This window comes from Macaca mulatta, chromosome 16, assembly GCF_049350105.2.
Source record: "Macaca mulatta isolate MMU2019108-1 chromosome 16, T2T-MMU8v2.0, whole genome shotgun sequence".
NCBI lineage: Eukaryota > Metazoa > Chordata > Mammalia > Primates > Cercopithecidae > Macaca > Macaca mulatta.
In genome coordinates this window covers 44,589,086-44,615,269 of record NC_133421.1, presented here as the reverse complement: position 1 = coordinate 44,615,269, position 26,184 = coordinate 44,589,086, and the positions used below count along the sequence as shown (strand labels likewise).

At 42.7% G+C, this 26,184-nt stretch overlaps 1 protein-coding gene across 19 annotated transcripts in view; it reads left to right on the top strand.

The window, feature by feature from the left end:
- Positions 1 to 4,972: 4,972 nt before the first annotated feature.
- Positions 4,973 to 26,184, top strand: part of RFFL (ring finger and FYVE like domain containing E3 ubiquitin protein ligase) — an 80,898-nt gene continuing 59,686 nt past the window's right edge. For 8 of the 19 annotated variants that reach the window (XM_015119067.3, XM_015119063.3, XM_015119066.3 and 5 more), the window contains exon 1: positions 4,973 to 5,094. The gene's annotated coding sequence lies outside the window, so the exon portion shown is untranslated. Of the gene's footprint in view, positions 5,163 to 5,255; positions 5,457 to 5,859; positions 6,046 to 6,210; positions 6,309 to 26,184 lie in introns of those variants that run through there. The other 11 variants (XM_077970793.1, XM_077970785.1, XM_077970786.1 and 8 more) reach the window with 10 other exon arrangements.

The window sequence follows — 26,184 nt, the reverse complement described above, 5'->3', positions numbered from 1 at the left end:
TGGGTAAGGTTTAAACTGTCGAATTCTGGTTGGCATTGGAGAAGGCTCTGCGATGCATAGGCCTTAACTTAGAGTTAGGTATATTATTAATCCAAAGTGATCCTGAATGCTTTCTATCATTTTTTCTTGTCCTATTGCACTGTATAAACTGACTTTTAGTACTACACGGAATAGAAGCAACAGTAACAATCATCCTTGTCTTGTTTCTAACTGTAGTGGACTATTTACAATATTTTACTGAGTTAGATGCCTCAGGTTCCATGTAGCCGCTCTTTATCAAGCACCTCACTGGGTTTCCCTTCAGTCTTGGAGGAGTCTGGGTATTGGCCATGACATTTACCATGAATGATGGAGTTCTCTCTGCCAGGTCCTCATGCCCTGGATCTGTACGGCTGCGCTTCAGCTGCTGCACAAGTTTGACTTTTTGAGTAGCCCTTGAATCTCTGGTCTTCCTTGGCCTCTCTGTAGTTTTTGGCCTAATAGCCTCAGCTTAAGTTTGAGTTTTGTAGGAAAATAATGGGCCTGTGCTGACAAAGATACAAAGTCAAGGAACAGGATTTTTTAGATCTCAACTAACTTGGTCCTAGCTTTGACATTTACTTGCCGTATAACATTGGATGAATAACAGTCTCTTTAAATCTTAGTTTCATCCACTGTGAAATGGGAAAAATAACATCTGTTTCATAGAGTTGTTTTAGGATCATGTAGCTTATGTAAAACACTGGATAGTTTTCCAGGCATGACATAGGCACTCAATCTCATATTATGAAGCTTATGATACATGGGAGGTACTGATGACAGCTTTCTTCTGTCCAGGCAGGCCCAGCTACATGGTGATATGACCAGTGCAGTCACACAGGGCCCCATGCTTAGCAGGGCCCTGCACTTAGTTTAATGCTCTGCTGTTGCCATCTTGAAATTCTTAATTTTTAAACAAGGGTCCCATATTTTGCACTGTTTCTTGCAAACAATGAAGCCAGTTCTGTCTTCAGGAATGGATCAAGCGCTAGTACTGGCTCTTCTCTTTGGGCAACATCCTTCCATTGATTTCTTAGGGAGTAAATTCCTTGAAGGGTAACCTCTCTTAGAAAAACTAGGGTTAGCACCCTGTGTATGTTTATCTCTAACTGTTCCATTCTCAGTAACCTACGCATCCTCTCTCAAAAACAGAAGCTATTAGGTCCAGAGAAGTCGGTAGGGCGAAATGGAATGGTGAAATGGTGAATGGTGATTTGGGATTTTGGAATCAGGAAAAAGATCTAAGTTCAAAACCCTGCTAGTCCCTTTCTGGCCGAATTACTTAGACAAGGTAATGTCTCCGTCCTACTGGTAAAGTGTATGTTGCAGGGGAATTACATTTTCTTTGTTGGTAAAATATATGTCTCGGGGGAATTAAACAGATAATTTATGTAAAGTGCCTTTCACAGAGAATCTGGCACATAGTAGGTGGTCAGTCACTATTAATTCTTCCAGCTCTTGCTAGAAGTAACTAAAATCAGGGCACTAGGACTTCCAAGCCATGCTGCTACTAATAAAAGAAATAGTATGATTTATTTTTTCACTACTGTTTAGGGAAAGGCCTGTGCTTCATAAATATGTATTGGAAAGTACTTAGCAAATGAGGAGAAATAATAAAAATATATCCAAATAAACAGCTCCTATAAATATGTCACTTGGTAGACAAATTAGTGTTTTATCAGTATTAAATACTATTGCTTGCCGAAAAGGATTTCAGATTACTTGCACAATGGGTACATTATTGAATGCCTCTGTGGAAGGGCATGATAAAGATGAAAAATAGTGATGGTGGTAATGCCTAAGGTGCAGAAAGGAGGAGCGTGGGTAAACGCAGCTCGGAGGCCTCTGTGCTGCAGTGATATGCACATTATTTAGTAGCATTCCAATGATTTGCTTGTAATATGGACCAGAAGGCCCAGAAAAAAATGATTTCCACAGGATGTCATGAATCTAGACTTCAATTATTGGATCCGATTGGTGGATTATGTGCACCCCCTTTCAGAACTGAACCTTCAGGTTGTAAACTAAGTTTACAAAAGGACATCTCCAGGTCTCACCCCACCCTTGTTCTGGACCTATTAACTTTTTTTTTTTTTTTTTTGAGATAGAGCCTTACTCTGTCACCCAGGCTGGAGTGCAGTGGCATGATCTCGGTTCACTGCAGCCTCCATCTCCTGAGTTCAAGTGGTTCTCCTGCCTCAGCCTCCCGAGTAGCTGGGATTATAGGTGTATGCCACCATGCCTGGTTAATTTTTGTTATTTTATTATTTATTTATTTATTTATTTTTGAGACAGAGTCTCGCTCTGTCACCCAGGCTGGAGTGCAATGGCGCGATCTCGGCTCACTGCAAGGTCCGCCTCCCGGGTTCACACCATTCTCCTGCCTTAGCCTCCCAAGTAGCTGGGACTACAAGTGCCTGCCACCACAACCGGCTAATTTTTTGTATTTTTAGTGTAGACGGGGTTTCACCGTGTTAGCCAGGATGGTCTCGATCTCCTGACCTCGTGATCCGCCCGCCTTGGCCTCCCAAAGTGCTGGGATTACAGGCGTGAGCCACCGCACCTGGCCCAATTATTGTTATTTTTAGTAGAGACGGGGTTTCACTACATTGGCCAGGCTGGTCTCAAACTCCTGACCTCAAGTGATCAGGTCTTCCAAAGTGCTGGGATTAGAGGCATGAGCCACTGCGACTGGCCTGGACCTATTAACTTTCTATAACTATGATTTCTATCAAGAGAAAGAGTGATGTGGTGGAAAATGCTGTGCCTTCATCACAGCTAGGAATCTATTTCAGAATTGAGAGGATGGACAAGGTCCTGGCATATCTAGGGAAAAGGAATTAGAGGGAAAGGAGGAGATAATAAATGCCTTTGGAGGGTAGGGGTGGAAATAGAGACTTGGAGAGAAGCAGACAAGACAGAATTGCATCAGGGTAAGTTACAAAAACAGCCAGGAAGGAAAACGATGGGTACATTTAATTCGGATGTGGGAGGCCTTTAGCAGGTCAGTCTTTCCATGCATTCCAGGTGATTGAAAAAATCGGTTTTAAATTCCAGCTTGTTGGGGTGCAGTGGCTCATCCCTGTAATCCCAGCACTTTGGGAGGCCGAGGCGGCAGATCGCTTGAGGTTAGGAGTTTAAGACCAGCCTGGCCAACATGGTGAAACTGTCTCTACCAAAAACAGGCAAACAAATAAACAAATTAGCCGGGCGTGGTAGCGGATGACTGTAGACCCACCTATAGGGTGGGAGGATCCTTTGAACCTGGGAGGCGGAGGTTGCAATGAGCCGAGATCACACCACTGCATTCCAGCCTGGGTGACAGTGAGACCCCGTCTCAAAAAATAAAAATAAATAAATTGCAGCTCCGTGTATTCAAGACACTTCTGGTTGAAAGAAAAAAGAAAAAAAAAAAAAGCAATACATTCCAGCTCCATCTTTTTCTAACCATGTGGCTTTGGGTAAATTACTTAATATGTAGATCCTCATTGATAACATGGGAATAATAGTAGTTTGCTGCGTTGTGAGGATTGGAAATAATACTTGTAAAGTGACAGAGTCTGGTATGTATATGTAAGATTATTGTTATTATTATTGAGACACCGTCTCACCCTTGTTGCCCAGGCTGGAGTGCAATGGCGTGACCTTGACTCACTGCAACCTCTGCCTTCCAAGTAGCTGAGATTACAGGCATCCGCCACCATTCCTGGCTAATTTTTGTGTTTTTGATAGAGATGGGGTTTCACCATGTTGGCCAGGCTGGTCTCGAACTCCTGACGTCAGGTGATCCACCCACCTCAGCCTTCCAAAGTGCTGGGATTACAGGCATGAGCCACCACGCCTGGCTCATGATCTTATTTTTTACTTCACTTTTCCTTACGATATTACTTGTTTGAAAATACAAATTGCTCAGAAAAACTCTGGGGGTTCTCAATGGAACCTAAAGCCTAAGAAAATTGTGTCACTAGACACCATTTAAAAGAAGGATTAGAACTTAATATTATGTTCATGACTAGGCATCGTAGCCCACGCTGGCTAACCATCCCCTGGGCCGCCCTGCTGTTTGTACTTAGTAATAAGCACAGCTACATGCATGTGCTCACTAAATCCTCACGCCAACCTGTGTTTCTGGGGTGAGAAAACCAGAGTTCGTAAAGGTTAGGTACCTTGCTGAAAGGTGCACGGGTGAAGGGCAGGGGTGGATCTTTGCTGAGTCATTCTTACTCTACCACAGCCTTCCTCAGCAGCTTCCTCAGCTTCCTGAGGGGAAGTAGCTAGTCCTAGGGGTTTAGACTGGGCAGTGCTGGAGTCAGTGGGACAAGCGTGGGCTTTTAGGTCCCACAGACCCGGCTTCTAATACCTCCCAGTTGTGGGACGCTGAATAAGCTCGTAACCCCTAGTGGGCCTGGGTTTCTCCAATCATGAAGTAGGGGAAACCATCGCCTGCTCATAGCACTGACGAGAGTCAATAAGACATGAAAGTCAGGCACCTTTCAAAGTTTTATGAACTGCGTTCAGAGGTGTTGAGGGACTCGCTCAAGGTCACCAAGCCGGGTCTTGACCCAGCTAAGACGTGGACCTGGACCCTTGGGCGCCTCCCGCAGAGTTGTGTGACCCAGGTAACCAGCAGCGGCCGACACCATGACTTCGGGGAAACCACGCCTCCTATGGTCCCACGGCTCCGGCCAGCCCGGCCCCGCCTCCGGGAGCCTCAGCTCCGCCAGGGGGCGCGAGAGGAGGCCGCGCTCGAGGCCGCTGCGCGCCTGGCTCTTCTCTATGGTGGATCGGGCGCGGCGGGAGCGGAGGCGCGCTCCCGAGAGGGGGCGGGGCCGAGTCAGGGGCGGGGCCGCGCGAGGGGCGGGAGCGGCCGGGCCGGGCCGACTGGGGATGGGTGGGGGGGCCGACTTCCTGGGGCCGCCCGTGAGGATGTCGCGACCGCCCCCGGGTGCCCCTCAGCCCCAGAGACGCCGCCGCGGCGGAGTCCGCAGCCTCCCTGCCTGAGGCGTCCGCGGCCGAGATCCGGCCCCTCCCCTCGCCTCCTCTCCCAGGTGCCGGCCGGGCCGGCGGCCGCAGCAGGTGAGGAGGCTGCGGCGGCGGCGGCGCTGGGGGCCGCAGGGCGCCCGGCTGGGGAAGGACGGGAAGGGGTAGGCTTGGGTGCCGTCAGGCTGTAGTCTGGGGGCCCCTCCTCTGTGTGGGGCGCGGCCTGGGACTCTCTCTGCCCTACAGGGGTGGGGGGAAGCCCTTTCCTGGCTGCAAGTCCCCGCCTTCAGGGCAGCCCACACCTGTCCTTTGAAAAGTCCCCTCAAAGAAAGCGTTTCACCTGTGGGGGCAGTAACAGGAGACGTGCGTCCTCGATTATCCCCAGGTGCCCTGCAGACCGGCAGGTCTAGTTGGCTTGTGGGGAAAAGATCTCTCTTTGTACGGCAAAGGAAACTGAGGCATGTCCGCGGCGGCCTGCTTACCCCTTTGAAGGAACCAGCTCGTCCCTACCTCCGTCTTAGACGGAGGTGGCTGGAGGAGGGAGGTTTGGAGTTTGGAGGTTTGATGAAGTTTGGGAATGCGGCTCTCCCCCCAGGGTCCACTGTTCCCTCGCTTGGGAGTTGTCCTCTGTTCGCGATGTGTGTGAGGTCGCCACTGTGCGGCAGCGGTCAAGACCGAGAGGGAAATGGGGCCTCTCTTCAGCCGGCTGCCCAGGAGACATTTGACCAGACATGGGGAAGTCTGGCGAACCAGGGGAGCCAGAGCCTCCGCTGGCACGTCTGCTCAGAGCTTGAGTTCAGGCTGGCAGAAGAGATAAACAACAGCATATTTTCTCCTTTTTGTTGGTCTGTCATTTGTTCTAGGGAGAAAAAAAAGTGCTTGTGTAATCAAGAGTGTCCTGTGCACCCCCTAGTCTACCATAAGGAAGGATAATGGTTAGCTTGGAAATAGGGTTTTACCCACAACTGTCACTTTGCTCCCTGGTTAAAGGCCAAAGTGACGTGATGAGCAAACATCCTGGGGTGCATGTGGCCTTCTAAGAAAGCAGTAAGTTCCTTATGTATCCCTTTGATTATTGGTTTGGAGGACAGAGAGACTTCCTGTTACCACTGTCGCTGCAACTGTTTGGGGTGCCTTATTCTCCCAGTGACAGTTCAATTTACTGAAATGTGGGCTGGGCTGCCCATTTATTATACCATTCTTCTAGAAATAGGAGTAGGCAGGAGACAAGGTACTGGGCTGAATTCGTGTACAGAGTTCTAGGGCTGCAGCCTAGCGGTGACAATTCCTTTCTGTTCAGGGGATTTCAGGTTTGACAACTTCTTTATCCTTTTCCCTGATTGCATTCTCTTTCACATTCAAGGAAGTAGATGATGGCAAAGGTTTCTGAACTTTTATTGTATATTTCTTAATTCTGAATTTTAGAGTACAGTTCATAAGTTAACAGTTTATTTAGAGGTATTCTTAAGTTTGAAAATATTTGGGTATATTTTCATAACAATTTCAGATTGATGTGGCAGGGCTAATATCTTGATTGTGATTGAAGAAAATGTTCATGTAATCTCACAGTGATTTTAATGCCCATCAAAAACTTTCATATTGATCAGGTAGACAGTTGTGATATCTTGTTTTCATTGGGATCAAGGGTTGTAACTATCTAAGTTGACCAGTTTAGCTGCCAAAATAACATACACAAAAAAAGAAAGCTCTTCTCAGAAACCTTAAAAATCAATTTCTTTCAAACCTTCTCTCATGACCAACCCAGTTGACATATCTCTGCTTGGTACCATCTAATAGGAACACCTTTTTTTTTTGGAGGCAGAGTCTCACTCTGTCACTCAGACTGGCGTGCAGTGGGGTAATCATGGCTTACTGCAGCCTTGACCTCCTAGGCTTAGGTGACTCTCCCTTCTCAGCCTCTTGAGTAGCTGGGATCTCAGGCACGGGCAACCACACCCAGCTAGTTTCTGTATTTTCTGTAGAGACGAGGTTTTGCCGTGTGGTTGGTCATGAGCTGGGCTCAAGCGATCCTCCTGCCTCGGCTTCCCCAAGTTCTGAGATTACAGATATGAGCCACCTCGCCAGGCTGGAACACCTCTTAAGGGTTGTGGAAAAGGCATTTTTAGTGACCAGCACTTAAGAAGACAAACAGCAACAATAACAAAAAAGGGCACAATTTCTTTTCTAATTACATGTGCGTTGTGATTTAAATACAGTCACACCCATCTCTATGAGTGTCAAGCCTAAGACTTTCTGAAAACACCTCTTAAACCTAAGTAGTTGTTAGGGGGACTAATTCCACCTTGATTTTTTATTCTTGTCATAGAACCTTTAATACTGCCACTGTTTTAATGATAGAGACTTTTATATCAAACTTGTACTAGCCATAGTGTTTATTTTTTTGGAGGAAAGATTTAACCTCTATACCTTAGAATCTCGTAACTTGTTAATACAATAACAGAATTAAGGTATTAGAGTTTAATGAGAACACATAGTTTAAATTGCTGTTGGTGAAGTCTCAAGCGAGGAGCTGCTTCATTATTGTTGTTTGGTAATGGTACTGGTTTGATGACGATTACTCGTTATTTTTGTTTCACTTTTGGTTATTGGTAATGGTTATTTGGTGTTTGTGTAAGAAAGATTTTCCCAATTGTAAATACAGCCTTTTTTTTTTTTTTTTTTTTTTTTTAATTGAGATGGGGTCTCACTCTTGTCACCCATGCTGGAGTGCCATGGAATGATCTCAGCTCAATGCAGCCTCGCCACCTGGGCTCAAGCAATCCTCTTACCTTAGCCTCCCAAGTACCTGGGACCACAGGTGTGCGTCACTATGCCCAGCTAATTTCTGTGTTTTTGGTGGAGACAGGGTTTTGCCATGTTGCCCAGGCTGGTCTCAAACTCCTTGAACTCAAGCGATCCTCCAGCCTCGGCATCCCAAAGTGCTGGGATTATGGGTGTGAGCCACCATGCCCAGCCTAAATCTTTTCATATACAAACAGACTCCTGGTTCTTTCATAGGGAAGTATCTGATCAACTTTTTATTTTGTGACTTTATATTAGTTATGCAGTTTAAAAAAAAATTTTTTTTATTATTATTATACTTTAAGTTCTAGGGTACATGTGCATAACGTGCAGGTTTGTTACATATGTATACTTGTGCCATGTTGGTGTGCTGCACCAATCAACTCGTCAGCACCCATCAACTCGTCATTTACATCAGGTATAACTCCCAATGCAATCCCTCCCCCCTCCCCCCTCCCCGTGATAGGCCCCAGTGTGTGATGTTCCCCTTCCCGAGTCCAAGTGATCTCATTGTTCAGTTCCCACCTATGAGTGAGAACATGCGGTGTTTGGTTTTAGTTATGCAGTTTTAAAATAGTAAAACTAATTTGGCTCTTAGTAGGGTATCCTATTATATCTCACATAAAAGTCATCTCAGGTAGGTAGGAATTGGCTTCATGTATTTAAAGACCTGTGCCCTCCCTGTTTCCAAGATTTAACAGCTGCCATGGTGAGGACAGCGGTCATATCTAATCCTGTTATGCCAGTCTTAGTGTAAACCCATTATCCTTTCTCTTCATTAAGACTGTCATGAAGTTCCTCCTTTGCTTTTCGTATGCAGGGTGAATATTCCACATTTGTATTGTATTTGGACCTGTTAACATTCTGAAGTGAAGCTCAGCAGTTGGTTAAAAGAGTCCTGCATGTTTTTAAACAGTTTAATTTTTAAAGCATAAAATCTGCATTTTGGCTGGGCGTGGTGGCTCACTCCTGTAATCTCAGCACTTTGGGAGGCAGAGGCGGGTGATCACCTGAGATCAGGAGTTAGAGACCAGCCTGACCAATATGGTGAAACCCCTTTTCTATTAAAACACAAAATTAGCCGGGCATGGTGGTGCATGCCTGTAATTCCAGCTACTTGAGAGACTGAGGCAGGAGAATCACTTGAACCTGGGAGACGGAGGTTGCAGTGAACTGAGATCGCACCACTGTGCTACAACCTGGGCAACAAGAGCGAAACTCCATCTCAAAAACAACAACAACAAAAACACCCTGCATTTCCTCTGGAGTAAAACCAGATTTTTGAATCTGGTAATAAAACAAAAACTGTTTTTTCCTGCTTTCTACTAATAGAAAGTCTTTATTAACTTTACCGTACTGATTTTGTTAGTGCAGGCACTAGAACTGGTAGTGAATGATAACTTAGTGGTAATGGGAGATCCTGAAGTCTCCTGAATCATCAAAGACAGGTCACATTGTGTTCAGTGCAGCTTTAGCCTTTTGAGCATGTTTTATTGTAAGGAATTCCTAAAAGCCAGCCACTCCTTGAAAGATGAGGTACCTGGTGATTTACTGCTGAGTCACTGACCGAGATTCTTTAAAAATGCAGTTTTCCCAGCCCCACTTCCTGGAGATTTTGATCGGGTGGGTAAGTGATGACCAGGGAACTACCTTTTATTTTTTCAATTTTATAATTTATTATTACTAGTATGAGGCCATACCCCATGGACCTTTTATTTTTGTTATTTTTATTTTATTTTATTTTATTTTATTTTATTTTGAGACGGAGTCTTGCTCTGTCACTCAGGCTGGAGTGCAGTGGCACAATCTCGGCCCACTGCAACCTGTGTCTCCTGGTTCAAGCAATTCTCCTACCTCAGCCTCCGGAGTAGCTGGGATTACAGGCGCCCACCACCACACCCAGCTAATTTTTGCATTTTTAGTAGAGAGGGGTTTTACCACATTGGCCAGGCTGATCTTGAACTCCTGACCTCATGCGATCCGCCCACCTCAGCCTCCCAAAGTGCTGGGATTATAGATGTGAATCACTATGCCCAGCAATGTGTTTATTTTTGAGACGGTCTCAGCTCTGTCATCCAGGCTGGAGTGCAGTGATATGATCTCGGCTCACTGTAACCTCCGCCTCCCAGGTTCAAGTGATTCGCTTGCCTCAGCCACCCAAGTAGCTGGGACCACAGATGCGTGTCACCACACCTGGCTAATTTTTGTATTTTTTGTAGAGATGGGATTTTACTGTGTTGACCAGGCTGGTCTCAAACTCTTGACCTCAGGTGATCTGCCCGCCTTGGCCTCCCAAAGTGTTGGGATTACAGGCGTGAGCCACTGCATCCGGCTGGAAGCTAGCTTAAATAAATAAATCTCCCTTGCATCTAGTATTTTCAGAGAGCTCCCCAAGTGCTTTTTATTTATTTATTTTTTTGAGATGGAGTCTCGCTCTGTCACCCAGGCTAGAGTGCGTGGCATGATCTCGGCTCACCGCAACCTCTGCCTCCTGGGTTCAAGTGATTCTCCTGCCTCCGTCTCCCGAGTAGCTGGGATTACAGGCACGTGCCACTGTGCCTGGCTAATTTTTGTATTTTTAGCAGAGGTGAAGTTTCACCCTGTTGGCCAGGCTGGTGTCAAACTCCTGACCTCAGGTGGTCTGCCTGCCTCGACCTCCCAAAGTGCTGGGATTACAGACTTGAGCCATTGAGCCACTGCGCCTGGGTTCTCAAGTGCTTTTAATGTGCAGTCAAGTTTGGGAACCACTGTTTTTTGCATTGATAGTCTTTTTAAGGTTGGGGGGGCATTATCTCCTGTACATCAAGCCCCATGGAACTTTGAAACTTGGGGTTCACTTTTCTTCCCTTTTCTTTCTTTCTTTCTTTTTTTTGTGACAGCTCTGTCACTCAGGCTGGAGTGCAGTGGTGTGATCTCGGCTCACTGCAACCTCTGCCTCCTGCATTCAAGCAGTTCTCCTGCCTCAGCCTCCCAAGTAGCTGGGACTACAGATGTGTGCCACCACATCCAGCTGATTTTTGTATTTTTAGTAGGGATGTGCCGGTCTCACACTACTGACCTCAAGTGATCTGCCCACCTCAGCCTCCCAAAGTGTTGGGATTACAGGTGTGAGCCACCGTGCCTGGTCCCCCTTTTTTTAATTTTTAGATTGAAATTATTATGCACATTGAAATTCCTTATAAATTGGTAGTCCCTCTAATAGAATCATTATGCTATCCAGGATGTTTGATTTGCTAGAATAGCCCATTTCCTAGTCATGACAGATAACAAAGAGCTTTTATAACTTTTATGTAAATTACTTTACAGTGAGGCCCCCTCTGCTGTATTATCAGGAGTCATGAGGGAGGGTTTTTGGTGAAAGTAGCTTCCTTTATCTTATGAGTGGAAAAATGAATGATAATGTGGAAACAACTAGAAGTCTGAATAGGTAGTTGAATCTAGTTATGATAATCAGTGTTGGATGGGAGAGATGCCTGGGAATTCTCTGTATGTCGAATTTTAGAATGAAGTCAGTTTGCCTGTTTTATTTCTATACAGCTGAAGCCTTTATTGAAAATAATAGGTGCTTAACAAATAGTTAATAAAATTTAGTCGTCAGCTGTGTGTTGAGTTCATGGGAGGAAGAATAATTGCTGAAATATAGAACCATCTGATTTAAAACAGATTCAGGCACTAGATACGTTAGGGAATAGACAAGCCTGGTTTTGAACTCTGACTCCCCCACTTCCTGGCTGTGCTACCATAGGCAAATTACTTAACGTCTGTGAGCTTCATTTTTTTCATCTGCAAGATGAAAATACCTGGTAGGATTGTTATGTGGATTAAAAGGGGGAAAATATGCATAGGAGGATTAAAAGAGAGAAAAATATGTTTTTTGTACATTGTAGGCAACTCAATAAACGTCCCTTCTCTCACTTCCTCACACAATTTTTATTCTGTAGACTTAAGATGCTTTTCTAAATCCAGCTTTCTCTGTATCTTTTTCCAGGAATATTTACTCAGTCAGCTCTTTTAGAAAATGTATGAAAGAGTGAGGACTAAAGTTAAGAACCAGAGAATATGGGTAAGAAGAATGAGTCACAGGACAATTAGCAACACTTTAAACAATTTTTTAGAATGAGTGGAGTGTTGGCATGTGCCCAGAGTTACTATCTACAGGAATAAATGAATAACATTACCCAAATTCTGCCATCTGTATTTGGACGGTAGCCCAGATTAGGCTAGGAGCCTTTGAGGGTGGCCCCATTAAGTAGCACCTGACATCCATTTCTTTCATTATCTTCTTTTCTCCCTTTTGGTCTTTGTTTGTCGTTCCCTCTCTCCTCCTTTTCCCTCTTTAAAGCTGCCCTTCCTTTCGACTTGCCAATCATCATCATAGACACAGGCCCAGTCCCTGGAACTCGAGGCTAAAAGAGGTTTCTGGTTGCTAACACCTGTCTCCTAGCTAAATGAATAAGCTCTTTTGTGGACAGGATGTTAAAAAAGCTGATTAGTACAATACCAGCTTAAAGGGCCTATTAATGATACAGCATATGTAAATCACAGTGATTTAAAGCCATTTTAGAGATGAATTTCTTATATATTTATTTTCTATATTGAAATATGATGTCAGTTGAATTTTTACATCTAAATCATGAATCTGTTTACTGCCTAAACAGACTAATTTCTGTCACATTGATTGGGAATCATTTATATTCTAAAGAAGTTTCTACCCTTAGGGGCCTTTGTATTGTTTGGCAAATGTCTAACTAGTGTGTAATACAATTAAAGTTTTGTTCACTGCACTGCTGCCATAACTAGTTTAATTTCTGTTCCTTATATATTTCTGTTGGCAGCTGGAAAATTAAAGTACTAGATGTTCCATAAAACTGATTTTTTGAGGGGTGATTTTACTGTCAGTTGAATGGACTTAGGCCCCAGGGTACATTTTTCAAGATGTCTTATTCAACTTTCCCGTAATAGTCTCTCTCTCTTTATAGAATTAATGTATTAGACACATAATTGGCTGTTTAAGCATTCAGAAGAGACAATGTTTGACCTTTTACCCAGAGATTATTTTTTTCTACCTCTCTTTTGAGGAAATGTGTGTTATTTTTGGAAACTCCTAAGTGTATTACAGTTACACTAGCACGTGAATTTTTGCAAAGACTAGAGAATGAACAACTCCCAAATCGTTCTGTTCTTTTTAGATCATTGTATTTCTAACCTGATGTGAAAGTAGAAAGGCTGTGATGTGATGCCTGGTAAATCCGCCTCATAATTTTTCTGTATGTTTCACAGAAATGGCTTTAGCCTTCAGGAATTGAAGTTACTCTCAAGAAGACTTTATGTTTAATTACTCAAATCCACACTTAATTTCCTACAAGGTTCTTGGAGAGACATTCACTAGGCTGCTGATTTCATGGAGTTATGACCTACACAGTTTTTATCTCTGTTAAAGCTACTAACCCCCCTTTGTTTTAGGTTGAAAAGTGACCTTGGTCTGGTAATTTCTTCATTGTCCTCTCCTCTAAAAAGACAGCAAAACCTTCTTGCTCTCTCAGCAGCGTTTTTCAGCTGCTACTACTGCCATGTGCTGAATTTGAATTTGAGCACACTTCGGTATATGATTTTGTTGAGCTAATGTTATCTGACTTTTTAAAGCTGCTGCTCTGCAATGCTACAGTTAAACCTACATCTTCTGTTTTCATGTTCACATGCCTTTTCTAGAATTGCAGATAAAAATATGTTTTCATTATCTCCGGGTTGTGGAGTGTTCCCTGGGACAATCACTTGTTTCTACCAGTGGCTAGTTCTAAGAGTAGGGGAAATCCACATGGATCTGAACTACTTCCAGCCAGTATGATCTGCTGAAACGTTTTAACTGTCTTGATCCTTTTTAAAGAAATGATGCCTAGTCATCTTGAAACTTACAGGAAGTTAGGCCAAGTGGAGGCTCTGCTGGCTTCTGAGTGGTTAAATGCAACTTATTAGTAATCAACACCGTTGTTTATTTGCAGCTGCTGGATTATGTTAAAAGATTTGAAAGGAAAAAAAAGCTTTACTTAAGTAAATCGTGCATCCTCGTCTCCCACCTCACCCTCTTCTTGTTTTACTGTGCATTTGCTTTGGAAAATCTTTCCAGTCTTGGTACTGATCACATGTGTATGGTCTTAGGGCAATTGAATCAGTGTATTTTATCCTAAAACATACAAGAAACTATGTGCCCTACCCTCTGCATCTGCATTTTCTGCTAATCCTCCCATGCTTTTTTACTTTCGTAATGATTAAGATATCTGCCTGAGAAATAACCAAACTTCATCCTCTATCGACTTCCAACCCTCTTCTAGGTCTTGCGTCAGTAGATGCATAACCAATTGCAGTTGGGTTGGATTGTACCGTCTTCACTATGCTAATTATTATTTTATATGGTGTGGAAGATCAACCAGAGCATATGCTTTATTCTAAAATGCTGGGCAAAGGAATGTTCTAATTTGGGGAGAGAGGAAGGAGTGTTTTCTAGCCTTAGCAGGAGTAGGTCCGCTGAAATTCAGCTAGTTTGAGGAATCTGGATTTTTATCAAGGGGTGGAGAGGAACAGTTAGGGGCTAAAATTATGTGCAAGCAGGAGTGGGAAGGAATAATTTAGGAGATGAGGACTTTCCCAGTCCACAGTGGAAAATTCCTAATCTTTCACATTCTCTTATGTTTGTCTACTTACCATATACTGATGGAAGAGTTTGCATAATCATTCTATGCCAGAGCTAAAGTATACCTTAGCCATTGTTTACTGAGAGGGTGGGAAGAGGGATGTTAGAATATTCTCAGCTTGTCAAAGGGCATTCCACCTTCCTGTGTACCCTTGGCCATATGGTTGAATCTAGCACTTCAGATGATTCTGAATCATCGCCACCACTCCCATTGATCTAGTTCAGTGTTTCCCAACTCTGAAATGTTGACACAGTTAGAGACCAGCAGCTTGAGGAATAGTGACTGTGAACCCACCAATTAATGGGGGACATTAAAATGATAGTAGTTCTGCAGCTCCACCTCTAGATGATCTTCATCAGATTCCTGAATTGCATTTACTTGATAAAATCTTCTCCACAGCACATCAACATGTCTCTTGCACTACCCAAAAGCAGTATTAAAAAGGAAAATATGTTGGCAATTACTAACTAATTTGGTTTTTATTTGAGATACAGGCTATCTATAACTGCATTGTTATTTGTGGAAATGCTAGCACAAAGCAGACTGAAATCTTTCTCCTTTTATTGTCATTTTAGAAGCAACACAAACAGGTCGGGCGATGGCTCACGCCTGTAATCCCAGCACTTTGGGAGGCTAAGGTGGGTGGATCACTTGGGTTCAGGAGTTTGAGATCAGCCTGGCCAGCAGGGTGAAACCCTCATCTCTACTAAAAATACAAAAATTTGCCAGGCATGGCATGGTAGTGCATGCCTGTAATCCCAGGAACACAAACATAAAAATAAGCCTCTAGTTTTATTTGGGAGGGATCGATATACCATATTCGAGTTCTGAATATCATGTCAGGAAAGCAGTTTTTGATGCCACTGGTTAAATGTTTGTGCGTTTTGATATACAGTTGATCCTTCCCTATCAAACATCACTTTTTTTTTTTTTTTTTTTGAGAGTCTGTCACCCAGGCTGGAATGCAGTGGTGCCATCTTGGCTCACTGCAACCTCTGCCTCCTGGATTCATGTGATTCTCCCATCTCAGCCTCCCGAGTAGCTGGGACCACAGATGCACGCCACCACATCCAGCTAATTTTTGTAATTTTTGTAGAGATGGAGTTTCATCATGTTGGCCAGGCTGGTGTCGAACTCCTGACCTAAAGCGATCTGTCTGCCTCGGCCTCCCAAAGTGTTGGGATAAGTGCTGGGATTACAGGTGTGAGCCTCTGCACCTGGCCTATCACTTTTTAAGATGGGGAAAAATGGAAATTTGCTGTTATGTATATTACACATATTATGAAAGCATATTAAAATGTGTTTTCTGGGCCGGGCGTGGTGGCTCATGCCTGTAATTCTGGCACTTTGGGAGGCCAAGGCAGGCAGATCACTTGAGTCCAGGAGATCAAGGCCAGCCTGGGCAACATAGCAAAACCTTGTCTCCAAAAAAATACATACAATTAGCCAGATGTGGTGGTGTGTGCCTGCAGTCTCAGCTACTCAGGAGTCTGAGCTGGGAGGATTGCTTGAGTCCAGGAGTTTGAGGTTATGAACTTTGGTTGCACAACTGTACTCTAGCGTGGGCAACAGAGTGAGACCCTGTCTCCAGAAAAAAATAATAAAAATCAAATAACTTCTTTATTGGAGATTACATACAAATTGTGACTTTTTTTTTCCTAAAGTCTTTGGTAAGGTTATATGCTTACTGCAATAGATCTTAAATTTTAGTATGGATCAAAAATCTCCTAGGTGCTTGTAAAAATTAGATTCCTGGTTCCTAGCCCAGTCCTACAGAATCAAAGTGTTTGGGATAGAGATGTGGGATTCTGATGTAGCTTATCTGCAGACCCCACTTGGAGAAAGAATTTCTGTGAGAAAGAACCACACATTAAAAAAAAAAAAAAAGATTGAGAATTGCTATTATTTTGCAGAGGAGGAATTTAAAGTGCAGAACAGTCAAGAGACTCAGACTTACCTAGGATATTCAGTTAGTTATTTGGCTCTTGCAAACCAGAAGTTAGGTTGGCTGACTACTGTGGATTGGCGCTCTTTCCATTAGATTATAGTCCGGAGTGTGCAATCTTTTGGCCTCCCTGGGCCACACTGAAAGAAGAATTGTCTTGGGCCACACATAAAATACACTGACAGTAATGATAGCTGATGAAAGTTTATGAATTTGTGTTGGGCCCAGAGGCCATGGGTTGATCAAGCTTGGATTATACCATGGTGCCTCCTTGCTGGTTTATCTAATTGCCTTTAAATCAGAAGCTATAAGATAATGAGGGCAAAAGTACTTTGATTCCTTCAGAACAATAATGACTGAATTGGCACTTCATAGTGTGAGAAGATTGTGCTTCTTAAACTATCTGTGGCGAAGGACCAGCTTTATAAGGGTTTCCCTCCACTCCTAATCTGTTGCCAACCAATAATTTTGTAAAGTACAAGAAAAATGAATCACCAGAAAAATCATGCGCTTGGATGTCACAGCAATGTCAAGTGCTGGAAAAGTTTCTAAATGCTTACTGTGATTTTCTGTGTTTACCTTGATATGAATGGGCCTCCTGCAGTCTGACACATACACACTTTGAATAGCATTATTCTAGGTGGTTCTTAGGACATCTTAGGAACTTGATATCAGAGGTCCTTGATCATTTTCTTCCTCATCCCACCTGTAACTCAAGCTACCATCTGATAACTCCCATTCCTACCTGGGGAGAGAAGTTTCATGACTTAGTGATTTCCTAGGTCAGAACCAAAGTTGATAATACTTAGGGATTAGTTAAGGAACATTTACCTTTAATATATTTAATTAATTTTTTTTTAAACTAGAACATTTATTGCATGACTGTTTGTTGAAATTCTGAAGATAAACTGGATGCCGCAGCAGCTACCCTCTTGGGTTTAGGTGGTGTTCTTTCACAGAATCCATGCCTGAATCTGCTGCATACAACTTTTAAGTGCCTCATTTGACCAGTTCCAGTGGTATTTTGTCTTTTAGCCTTGGCACTCCAGTTATACTTCCTCTTGCGCTTGGCAGCATAGCCACATTTGCCACAGGTTGACTTCTGAAGGTGTTAGGCCTTGTTGTGTCTTATTGTGACACTTTCCAAATGATGATGTTCCATTCATCATCTTGTTTCTGTTACTGTTTTTATGATTATTATTATTTGAGATGGAGTTTCATTCTTGTTGCCCAGGGTAGAGTGCAATGGTGCCATTTTGGCTCACCACAACCTCCACCTCCCGAGTTCAAGCAATTCTCCTGCCTCAGCCTCCTGAGTAGCTGGGATTATAGGCATGCGCCACCATACCCGGCTAATTTTGTATTTTTAGTAGATGGGGTTTCTTCATGTTGGTCAGGCTGGTCCTGAACTCCCGAACTCAGGTGATCCACCCGCCTTGGCCTCCCAGAGTGCTGCAGTTACAGGCATGAGTCACCACGCTTGGCCTTTTTACTATTATTTTTAAAATTACTGCTCCTTGCAGAGCAGGGCTACCCTATAGGCAATGTGTCCACAGTAGCCAAGCTTTAGTATATTTAAGAGTAAATTGAGGCCAGGCGTGGTGGCTCATGCCTATAATCCCAACACTTTGGGAAGCCTGAGGTGGGTGGATCACTTGAGGTCAGGAATTCAAGACCAGCCTGGCCAACATGGTGAAACTCCATCTCTACTAAAAATACAAAAATTAGCCGGTGTGGTGGCACGCGCCTGTAGTCCCAGCTACTCCAGAGGCTGAGGCAGGAGAATCCCTTCAACATAGGGGGCAGAGATTGCAGTGAGCCAAGATCGTGCCGCTGCACTCCAACCTGGGAGACCTGTCTCCAAAAAAAAAAAAAAAAAAAAGGATAAATGATAGAATTTGCATTGGGTAGTTGTATTGGGAGGCATATTCCCCTCTTTTGACTAAATACTGCAAAGGAGTTTCTAACTTCTTGGCCTGTAACTTAACTCAGAGTTGAGATGCTTAAAGATGGGAGACAGAAAATAAAATTTAGGGGTGTGCAATTTCTTTGAGACACTTTTGTTTGCTTTTTAGAAGCCTTTTGTGAATAGTCTACGAGGATGCATTATTAGTTTTTGTGGTTATAATGTCAAAATTAGTGTTGATTTGGAGCAGGCGGGCAAATCTCTCCATGCATGCTTTTCGTTCTGGTTTAATTGCTTAGCTGGGTGAAATGTCAAACTTGATAGATTATTGGAGCTGTTATTTTGGTAGTTAAACAATAATGAAACTGTTTGAATGTTTTTGGAGAACACTGCTTCCTGTGTATGGACTTTGCACTGGAGAAAGTTTCAATTGTTCACAAGCAATACTGGTTAGAAAATGCAGCTTCTGTGGCTCCTAACACAGCTGTCTAAATTACTAGCTATATGGGGGCCTTTGGACAAGCACTGCTTAACACTTTTGGAAACAATTTGTTTCTGTTTCCAAAAATGTGGATGGTGGTTCCCTGAATAGTTGACAAAACTAGAAATGGGAGAAAGCTATTGCACGTGTCTAGGTTATGACAGTCAAGTGTTTTTTCTTTAAGCATCTCTAGAACAAATTTACCTTTTTAACTAAGGATGAGAGGTTTATGGAAATGTAGCAGCCCCCTGGGCCTTTCTTTCCTCCTTGATGACTATTCAGCAGGGTAACATGTTGTTAGCTTGTGTGCCAGCTTACAGAGGGCTTGGGTTATTATAACCTTGATTAGGAAAGAGGGATGGGGAACAGGAGCGAGAGGATAGATGTTTTTGAAAGTCCCTCTGCCTGCTATGTGAAATCTTGAATTTTCACTTTGAACTTCACTGTTGTTTGGTGACAGATGTTATAAAACTGTCTTTACAAACAATCCCGTTTCCTATTAAAATTGTGTGTTGGCCACAGGAGCTAGGGAAGCAATGGGCATGCTCAGCAGGATTTGTTTCCCTCATTCCACTGTGTCAGATGATGCTTTTTCTGAATGAAATTGTATGCATTCTTCAGTGGCAGTTAGGGGAAGGCTTCTTCTTGTCTAAAAGTATGGGAGAATTTGTGTAAGACTTATCAAAAGACTGGCACTTCTTTTGCTGTGTGATACTTCTCTTTGTGCCATAGTTTACCTTTATGAAAATTACCAACAGTTATTATGTGCTCTCCAGGTGCCAGGGACTTTGCTGTATTAACATGTTTAATCCTCCGAACCATCCTATGAGGTGTGTAGGTGTTATCTCTGTTCCACAGATGTGAAAATGCCGCACAGAGAAATTAAAGGGGGCCCAAAGCCACAGTGTTGAAACTGAAGCATTCCAGCTTTAAATGTTGAGCTGTCAACTACTGGGTGGTAGCTGCCTCACACTCCATCAGGATGATTACCTTTTGAATAAGTCTTTACAAATATGTGGGCTGCAGAAGTAACCAGTCCAGAATGAATGAACTCTCACTACAATTTTAGCTCAGCAAGCAGTGCCTGCTCTCAGAAACATCCAAAAACCACAGCAGTTAGACAAATAAGTTGTGAAAGATATGGTTTCCAGGTAAGATATGTGACAGGCTTCTTACTGCAAATAGTTTTTCTTACAAAAGAAGAAGACTGGTGGGAGAGATGGTGGAAAAATGAAAACAATCCTTCTTCTATGATTCTCTGGGCCCATCTTCACAGGACTTCATATGTAATGAAGGCAGAATATTTGCTTCAAGCCCAGATAACCAGCTTTTACTTTCTACACTGACTCAGGCTTCTTACTGAAAATGGTGTTTCACCATTATTCCACTAACATCACTTTTTAATTCTTAAATAGTTTTTTATTCATAAAACTATTCTTTTTTAATGGGCCTACTTGTGTGGAATATGATTTAAAAATGATATTAGCAGTACTTGTTAATTGGTTTATTAGTTTTAGTTTTGCTAGTGCTGAAGGATGTTTTATAGTTTATTCTAAAATTGTAAATGTTTTTGATATTTAAGTCAGTTTCCCTTAAAAGCACATTTGGCTAAATAAATAAAGCATTGGGTTAGAGAAGAGTTCACTGGTGGTTATTTTTTATTTTTATTTTTGTGTGTGTGTGTGTGTGTGTTGGGGGTGGGGGTCTTCCTGTTTGTCAATAGGCCTTCCCAATGAATTGAATTCTCCATATGATACATAGATGTTAGTGCCCCATAGGGCCTCATCTTGTAAGCGATGTTAGTGGAATAAATGGTGATATACCATTTTCAGTAAGAAGCCTGAGTCAGTGTAGAAAGTAAAAGCTGGTTATCTGTGCTTGAGACAAATATTCTGCCTTCACTACATATGAAGTCCTGTGAAGATGGGCCCAGAGAATCATAGAAGAAGGATTATTTTCATTTTTCCACCATCTCTCCCACCAGTCTTTCTTCTTTTGTAAGAAAAACTATTTGCAGTAAGAAGCCTGTCACATATCTTACCTGGAAACCATATCTTTCACAACTTATTTGTCTAACTGCTGTGGTTTTTTGATGTTTCTGATAGCAGGCACTGTCTGCTGAGCTGAAATTGTAGTGAGAGTTCATTCATTCTGGACTGGTTACTTCTGCAGCCTTCTGGCCCATTACTCATGGCTTTGGTGAGGCTTGATAAAAAAATTGTGATGAATGGGGCACAGGTAGTGCCTAAATATATTTCAGGTAGTTGGGCCAACAACCAATCTATGCTTAAATAATCATCTCTCCTGCATAGTAGAGACTGCAAAAGAGTACGAAACATGCTATACTTTATTATAAACTTTTTACCTTTTTTAGTTCCCCATAGGGGCTGGACAGTTGACTGAATAATTGCACTTTTTTTTTTTTGAGATGGAGTTTCACTCTTGTTGCTCAAGCTGGAGTGAAATGGCACAATCCCGGCTCACTGCAACCTCTGCCTCCCGGGTTCAAGCGATTCTCCTGCCTCAGCCTCCTGAGTAGCTGGGATTACAGATGCACACTACCACGCCTGGCTAATTTTGTATTTTTAGTAGAGACGAGGTTTCTCCATATTGGTGAGGCTGGTCTTGAACTCTCAACCTCAGGTGATCCACCTGCCTCGGCCTCCCAAAGTGCTGGGATTACAGGCGTGAGCCACCACGCCCGGCCACTTTTTTTTTTTTATACTTTATTTTTAGGTAATTAAAGATTCACAGGAAGTTGCAAATACACTACACAGTTCCCATGTACCCTTCACCCATTTTTCTCCCAGTGGTTATGTCTCATTTAACCATAGTACAATATCAAAACCAGGAAACTGACACAGTGCTCTGTGTGTGTATGCTTGTGTGTGTGTGTGTGTAGTTTTGTGCCATTTTATCACATGTATGAATTTGTGTAACTCTTCTACCACCACAAAGATCCCCCTTGTGCTACTCCTTTATTATCACGCATATCCTTTTTCCCTACTGTTCTAATCTCTGGCAAACAGTAATCTGTTCGGTATCTCTATAATTTTGTCATTTTAGAAATATGATGGAAATGGAATCATAACAATATGTGACCCAGTATGTGACCTTTTAAGACTGGGTTTTTTGTTTTTTACTTTTATACGCATAGAACAATTGGAACTTGTTATTTATTTATTTATTTATTTATTTATTTATTTATTTTTATTTATTTTTTTGAGACAGTGTCTGACTCTGCCGCCCAGGCTGGAGTGCAGTGGCGTGATCTCAGCTTACTGCAACCTCTGCTTCCCTAGCTCAAGCCATCCTCCCACTTCAGCCTCCTGAGTAGCTGGGACTACAGGTGCACGCCACCACACCCACCTAATTTTTGTATTTTTTGTAGAGACAGTTTCACCATGTTGCCCAGGCTGGTCTTGAACTCCTGAGCTCAAGTGATTTGTCCGCCTTGGCCTCCCAAAATGCTGGTATTACAGGTGTGAGCCACTGCGCCCAGCCTCGAATGTATTTTTTGTAGAGATGGGTCTCACTGTGTTTCCCAGGCTGGTCTTGAACCCAGCATTTTTCACTTAGCGTCACACCCTCCATCCAAGTTATTGTGTGGCAGCAATAGTTTGTTCCTTTTATCGCTGAGTAGTATTCCATGGTGTGTATGTACCACAGGCTGTTTATTCACCTGAAGGGCATTTTAGTTGTTAGCAGTTTGGGGCTGTTACAGATGAAGCCATAATGAACATTTGTGTACAGGTGTTTGTATGGACCCAAGTTTTAATTTCTTTGGGCTAAGCATCCAGGAATGAAACTGCTGGTTCTTAAGGTAAGTGTATGTTCAGTTTTCCAAAGAAATTGCTAAACTATTTTTTTTTTTTGAGACAGAGTCTCACTGACTCCTTTACCCAGGCTGGAGTGCAGTGGTGTGATCTCAGCTCACTGCAACCTCTGCCTCCTGGGTTCAAGCAATTCTCCTACCTCGGCCTCCCAAGTAGCTGGGACTACAGGTGTGCACCACCACTACCAACCAAATTTTGTATTTTTGGTAGAGACGGAGTTTCACCATGTTGGCCAGGCTGGTCTTGAACTCCTGACCTTAAGTGATCTGCCCATGATAGCCTCCCAAAGTGCTGGGATGACAGGTGTGAGCCACTGCACCAGGCCAAAATTGCTAAATTCTTTCCCAGAGTTGCTGTACCATTTTACAGTCTCACCAGCAGTATATGAGAGCCAGTTTCTTTGCATCCTCACCAGCATTTGATATTGTCATCATTTTTAAATTTTTTTTTTTTTTTTTTTAGATGGAGTCTTGCTCTATAGCCCAGGCTGGAGTGCAGTGGCATAATCTTGACTCACTGCAGCCTCTGCCTCCCAGGTTCAAGCCATTCTCCTGCCTCACCCTCCCGAGTAGCTGGGACTACAGGCACGTGCCACCATACCTGGCTAATTTTTTGTATTTTTAGTAGAGACTGGGTTTCACGCTGTTGGCCAGGCTGGTCTCAAACTCCTGGCCTCAGGCAATTCACCTGCCGTGGCCTCCCAAAGTGCTGTGAATACAGGCATGGGCCACTGTGCCTGGCCACCATTTTTAATTTTAGCCATTCTAATAGGTGTTATATCTGGTTTTTAAGTTCATCAGATTACTTAGTAAAACTGATTTGACTGACAAAGATAGGAGGTTTTTATTTATTTATTTATTTATTTATTTATTTAAATTATTATACTTTAAGTTCTAGGGTACATGTGTACAACATGCAGGTTTGTTACATATGTATACATGTGCCATGTTGGTGTGCTGCACCCATTAACTCGTCATTTACATTAGGTATATCTCCTAATGCTATCCCTCCCCTCTCCCCCCTCCCCACAATAGGACCCGGTGTGTGATCTTCCCCTTCCTGTGTCCAAGTGATCTCATTGTTCAGTTCCCACCTATGAGTGAGAACATGTGGTATTTGGTTTTCTGTTCTTGTGATAGTTTGCTGAGAATGATGGTTTCCAGCTGCATCCATGTCCCTACAAAGGACACGAACTCATCCTTTTTTATGGCTGCATAGTATTCCATGGTGTGTATGTGCCACATTTTCTTAATCCAGTCTGTCACTGATGGACATTTGGGTTGATTCCAAGTCTTTGCTATTGTGAATAGTGCCGCAATAAACATATGTGTGCATGTGTCTTTATAGCAGCATGATTTATAATCCTTTGGGTATATCCCCAGTAATGGGATGGCTGGGTCAAATGGTATTTCTAGTTCTAGATCCTTGAGGAATCGCCACACTGTTTTCTACAATGGTTGAACTAGTTTACAGTCCCACCAACAGTGTAAAAGTGTTCCTATTTCTCCACATCCTCTCTAGCACCTGTCGTTTCCTGATTTTTTAATGATTGCCATTCTAACTGGTGTGAGATGGTATCTCATTGTGGTTTTGATTTGCATTTCTCTGATAGTGGGTGATGATGAGCATTTTTTCATGTGTCTGTTGGCTGTTTGAATGTCTTCTTTTGAGAAGTGTTTGTTCATATCCTTTGCCCACTTTTTGATGGGGTTGTTTGTTTTTTTCTTGTAAATTTGATTGAGTTCTTTATAGGTTCTGGATATTAGCCCTTTGTCAGATGAGTAGATTGCAAGAATTTTCTCCCATTCTGTATGTTGCCTGTTCACTCTGATGGTAGTTTCTTTTGCTGTGCAGAAGCTCTTAAGTTTAATTAGATCCCATTTGTCAGTTTTGGCTTTTGTTGCCATTGCTTTTGGTGTTTTAGACATGAAGTCCTTGCCCATGCCTATGTCCTGAATGGTATTACCTAGGTTTTCTTCTAGGGTTTTTATGGTTTTAGGTCTAACATTTAAGTCTCTAATCCATCTTGAATTAATTTTCGTATAAGGAGTAAGGAAAGGATCCAGTTTCAGCTTTCTACTTATGGCTAGCCAATTTTCCCAGCACCATTTATTAAACAGGGAATCCTTTCTGCGTTTCTTGTTTTTGTCAGGTGTGTCAAAGATCAGGTGGCTGTAGATGTGTGGTATTATTTCTGAGGGCTCTGTTCTGCTCCATTGGTCTATATCTCTGTTTTGGTACCAGTACCATGCTATTTTGGTTACTGTAGCCTTCAGGATACAAAATCAATGTGCAAAAATCACAAGCATTCTTATACACCAGTAACAGACAAACAGAGAGCCAAATCATGAATGAACTCCCATTCACAATAGCTTCAAAGAGAATAAAATACCTAGAAATCCAACTTACCGGAGATGTAAAGGACCTCTTCAAGGAGAACTACAAACCACTGCTCAGTGAAATAAAAGAGGACACAAACAAATGGAAGAACATACCATGCTCATGGATAGGAGGAATCAATATTGTGAAAATGGCCATACTGCCCAAGGTAATTTATAGATTCAATGCCATCCCCATTAAGCTACCAATGACTTTCTTCACAGAATTGGAAAAAACTGCTTTAAAGTTCATATGGAACCAAAAAAGACCCCGCGTTGTCAAGACAATCCTAAGCCAAAAGAACAAAGCTGGAGGCATCATGCTACCTGACTTCAAACTATACTACAAGGCTACAGTAACCAAAACAGCATGGTACTGGTACCAAGATAGATGATTTTTGAGTTGTATTTTTAGCTCTCTGGATGAATCTGCCTCCATACAGTGTCACAATGGTCTGCTGACTGGCTTTTTAGCACCCCTGCCATGGTTTCCTTGACAGCAAGGCCCTAGATGAACTCTTTTTATCCAGCAATAGATAGCATAGCACTCCTAGTACAGTATTGCCCATAGACAAATAATACAATTTCAAAACTCTGAATTTCTTGTTAATTTTTTATACATTTGCCTCCATGACTGTAGCTTTAAATGTACTCAAAATTTGGCTTCCAAAGGCCCTAAAACCTTTTTCAAATTGTTTTGGTTTATATTATCAAATGGTCTTAGGTACTTTATTTCTAATACGATTAACTTAAACTGCTCACACCTATAATCTCAGCACTTTGGGAGGTCGAGACAGGAGGATTGCTTGAGCCTAGGTGTTTGAGATCAGTCTGGGAAAGATATTGAGACCCCATCTCTACAAATAATGAAAGAATTAGCCAGGCATGGTGGCATGCACCAGTGATCTCAGCTACTCGCGAGGCTGAGGTGGGAGATTACTTGAGCCAGGGTGGTCAAGGCTGCAGTGAGCTGTGATCACACCACTGCACCCCAGCCTGGGCAACAGAGTGAGAACCGTCTCAGAAAAACAAAACAAAACAAAACCAGCTGAAGTAGCATAAAGCAGAAGTTAGATCCCCATTCCTACTAGGAATAACTGTTATTAAATGGTTTTAGACTTGTTAAGTATATGTGTGCATGCTTGCTCG